Genomic DNA, 4,478 nt, shown 5'->3' on the forward strand with positions numbered 1-4,478 from the left:
AGGAGTACATCAAGGCTGTATATTGTCACCCTGCTTATTCAACTTATATGCAGAGTACATCATGAGAAACGCTGGGCTGGAAGAAGCACAAGCTGGAATCAAGATTGCCAGGAGAAATTTCAATAACCTCAGATATGCAGATGACACCACCCTTATGGCAGAAAGGGAAGAAGAACTCAAGAGCCTCTTGATGAAAGTGAAAGAAGAGAGTGAAAAAGTTGACTTAAAGCTCAACATTCAGAAAACGAAAATCATGGCATCCAGTCCCATCACTTCATGGCAAATAGATGGGGAAACAGTGGAAACAGTGGCTGACTTTATTTTTCTGGGCTCCAAAATCACTGCAGATGGTGATTGCAGCCATGGAATTAAAAGACGCTTACTCCTTGGAAGGAAAGTTATGACCAACCTAGATAGCATATTCAAAAGCAGAGACATTACTTTGCCAACAAAGGTCCATCTAGTCAAAGCTATGGTTTTTCCAGTAGTCATGTATGGATGTGACAGTTGGACTATAAGGAAAGCTTAGTGCTGAAGAATTGATGCTTTTGAACGGTGGTGTTGGAGAAGACTCTTGAGATTCCCCTGGACTGCAAGGAGATCCAACCAGTCCATTCTTAAGGAGATCAGTCCTGGATGTTCATTGGTAGGACCGATGTTGAAGCTGAAACTGCAATACTTTGGCCACCTGATGCGAAGAGCTGACTCATTTGAAAAGACCCTGATGCTGGAAAAGATTGAGGGCAGGAGGAGAAGGGGACGACAGAGGATGAGATGGTTGGATGGCATCACCGTCTCAATGGACATGGGTTTGGGTGGACTCCAGGAGTTGGTGATGGACAGGGAGGCCTGGAGTGCTTCGGTTCATGGGGTCACAAACAGTCAGACACAACTGAGCGACTGAACTGAATTAACTCCAGACTCCGAGTCCATCCCTTCATCTCCCCATCCCCCTTGGCAATCACAAGCCTGTTTTTTATATCTATAATTCTGTTTCTCTTTCATGTTGTTGTTTAGTTGCCAAGTCATGTCAGACTCTTTCGTGACCCCATGGACTATATAGCCCACCAGCCTCCTCTGTCCATGAGATCTCCCAGACAAGACTATTGGAGTGGGTTTCCATTTCCTTCTCCAGGGGCTCTTCCCGACCCAGGGATTGAACCCATATCTCCGGCATTGCAGGTGGATTCTTTACCGTCAGAGCCACCAGGGAAGCCCCATAGATAGGTTCATTCATGTCATATTTTAGATTCCACATATTTATGATATCGTATGATATTTGTCTTTCTCTTTCTGACTTATTTCACTTAGTATGATAATCTCTAGTTGCAAAAAAATATAGAATACTTGACAAATTTGCATGTCTTCCTTGTGTGGGGGCCATGTTAATCTTCTCTGAATCATTCTGATTTTAGTGTGTGTGCTGCCAAAGAAAGCACTGGGCACACTTCTTGAATCTGGGCAGGCTTATGGCTCCTTCAACCAAGAGACTACTGTGGGCTCAGTCTGGAGGCTGGGTCATAAAAGGCATCACAGCACAGGCATTAAACACTAGAACACTTGGTCTTGAAGTCCTGAGCTGCCATGTACAAGTCTAACTACCCTGAGAGAACAGTAGCTGTAAGGAAGCCAAGCTGCAGAAAGAAGACAAATGTAGTTACTCCAGCTGACAGCCCCAGGCCCTGAGGCAGCCCAGCCCAAAGGATGAGACCTGAAATCTCAAGGAGAGGTCCACCACCCCTGCAGAGTCCAGTCTGACTCCTGACCCACAAAACCTGTGACCCTAGTCAAGTGGTTATTTCAAGATGCTAAAATTGGGTCAGTTTTCTATGCAGCAAAAGTAACTGCAACAGAGTATGAGGGTCAAAGACATATCAATACGAATGGATAGATTTATTATCCAAAAATATCCCAATCATCAGCAGAGTGGAAGTTTACAATACTTTGGAGTAAAAGTTTTCCCAGAATCATCTGGAATGATCTTTGAACTTGTTTTCTGCTCTAGCTTCAGAGCAATGCAACATGTAAAGCCCATCCCTTGCTCATGCTTTTCTGTTCAAATTCCCTGTTAACTGTGAAAGCCTGTATCTTAGAGGTGCTTCCTAAGGTCGCTCAGATGGTAAAGCATCTGCCTGCAATGCAGGAGATCCAGGTTCGATCCCCGGGTTGCGAAGATCCCCTGGAGAAGAGAATGGCAACCCACTCCAATATTCTTGCCTGGAGAATCCCATGGACAGAGAAGCCTGGCAGGCTACAGTCTATGAGGTCTTAAAAGAGTCAGACACAACTGAGCATGCACACACCTACACCACCCACGGGGAAAAAAAAAAAAAGACACGCCAAACTTCTCAGCTCAGGCAAGTGCAGCAAAAACCTACCATGCAGTCAGTCCCCAATCTTAGAAGACAGAATGATTAAAGTTAGTAAACCTTGCTGTTTGAGCCTCCATCTCAAATTCCAACCCATGAATGCAAATATGAGTACACTGCATCCTCAGCCTTCCCAATTAGACAGGCAATTAGCGTAATTTCTCAGGTGAGGATGTTATCTCCTGTCTATATGTTTCACAGTTCTAACAGTAAAAATGTCAATACCATTGCTGACATTTTAAAAACTAATATGGTCGTTACTTTTGTTTGTATTTTATTTATAACAAATGTTTTATACTTATCTATTTATTTAGCTGCTCTGTGTCTGAGGTTTGGCAGGATCTTGGATCTTCATTGCTTCATGAGGCAGCTTTAGTTGTGGCATGAGGGAGGTTTTTTATTTTTTAGTTGTACCATGTGGGATGTAGTCCCCTGACCAAGGATGGAAGCCAGGCCCCCTGCATTGGGTGCTTGGGATCTTAGCCACTGGACCACCAGGGAAGTCCCTTGTTTATATTTTAAAGTCACACACACACACACACACACACACACACACAATATTAACTGCCAACAATGTTCCTGCTTTTTTATTTCATCCTTAAAACACAATATATGGTAAGGATAATAATAAAGTTCTATAAATATATAACATGCTAGTTAGAATAAGCAAGCTTTGTGTTGCTATCATCCTGGGATCCAGTTCTACTTTATGATAAGATATACAAGTTAATCACCCCCTTGGAATGTAGAATTTGGGTGGGGGATGGGGAGGGGGAATGTAGAACTGTGTTTCTGTAAAGTGCAGACTTCACAGTAGACATATAGTATTACACAGATATGAGAATAATAGAATTTATCATTTTTTCTGTTTTCACTATGCAGTTACCAAATGTCACTAAAATGAACAATTATTTATATTTTTTCTCTAGTTTTATTGAGATGTAATTGGCATATAATATTATGTAAGTTTAAGGTGCACACTGTTATAATCTGATACATGGCTATATGGCTAAACGTTTACCATAAGAAGAGCCGTTAACACATCCTTCACCTCACATAGTTAGCATTTGTTGTTATGCTGAGAACATTTAAGATCCATTCTCTTACTGAGAAAACTGGATAAGTACATGCAGGAAAATGCAATTTGACCCTTCTCTTCAGTCAATTCAGTTCAGTCGCTCAGTCGTGTCCAACTCTTTGCAACCCCATGAATCGCAGCACGCCAGGCCTCCCTGTCCATCACCAACTCCTGGAGTCCACCTAAACCCATGTCCATTGAGTCCGTGATGCCATCCAGCCATCTCATCCTCTGTCGTCCCCTTCTCTCCCTGCCCCGAGTCCCTCCCAACATCAGAGTCTTTTCCAATGAGTCAACTCTTCACATGAGGTGGCCAAAGTACTGGAGTTTCAGCTTTAGCATCATTCCTTCCAAAGAAATCCCAGGGCTGATCTCTTTCAGAATGGACTGGTTGGATCTCCTTGTAGTCCAAGGGACTCTCAAGAGTCTTCTCCAACACCACAATTCAAAAGCATCAATTCTTCGGCGCTCAGCCTTCTTCACAGTCCAACTCTCACATCCATACATGACCACAGGAAAAACCATAGCCTTGACTAGATGGACCTTTGTTGGCAAAGTAATGTCTCTGCTTTTGAATATGCTATCTAGGTTGGTCATAACTTTCCTTCCAAGGAGTAAGCGTCTTTTAATTTCATGGCTGCAGTCATCATCTGCAGTGATTTTGGAGCCCAGAAAAATAAAGTCTGACACTGTTTCCACTGTTTCCCCATCTATTTGCCATGAAGTGATGGGACTGGATGCCATGATCTTCATTTTCTGGATGTTGAATTTAAGCCAACTTTTTCACTCTCCACTTTCACTTTCATCAAGAGGCTCTTGAGTTCCTCTTCACTTTCTGCCATAAGGGTGGTGTCATCTGCATATCTGAGGTTATTGATATTTCTCCCAGCAATCTTGATTCCAGCTTGTGCTTCTTCCAGTCTAGCATTTCTCATGATGTACTCTGCATATAAGTTAAATAAGCAGGGTGACAATATACAGCCTTGATGTACTCCTTTTCCTATTTGGAACCAGTCTGTTGTTCCATGTCC

General features: G+C 42.8%; 1 non-coding gene across 1 annotated transcript; it reads right to left on the minus strand.

Moving 5' to 3' along the window:
• Positions 1-1,332: 1,332 nt before the first annotated feature.
• On the minus strand, positions 1,333-1,439 carry LOC112448279 (U6 spliceosomal RNA). Its single transcript, XR_003036650.1, has one exon. It is a non-coding gene; the product is annotated as a U6 spliceosomal RNA (small nuclear RNA).
• Between the last annotated feature and the right edge of the window lie 3,039 nt (positions 1,440-4,478).

Source organism: Bos taurus, chromosome 1 (genome assembly GCF_002263795.3).
Source record: "Bos taurus isolate L1 Dominette 01449 registration number 42190680 breed Hereford chromosome 1, ARS-UCD2.0, whole genome shotgun sequence".
NCBI lineage: Eukaryota > Metazoa > Chordata > Mammalia > Artiodactyla > Bovidae > Bos > Bos taurus.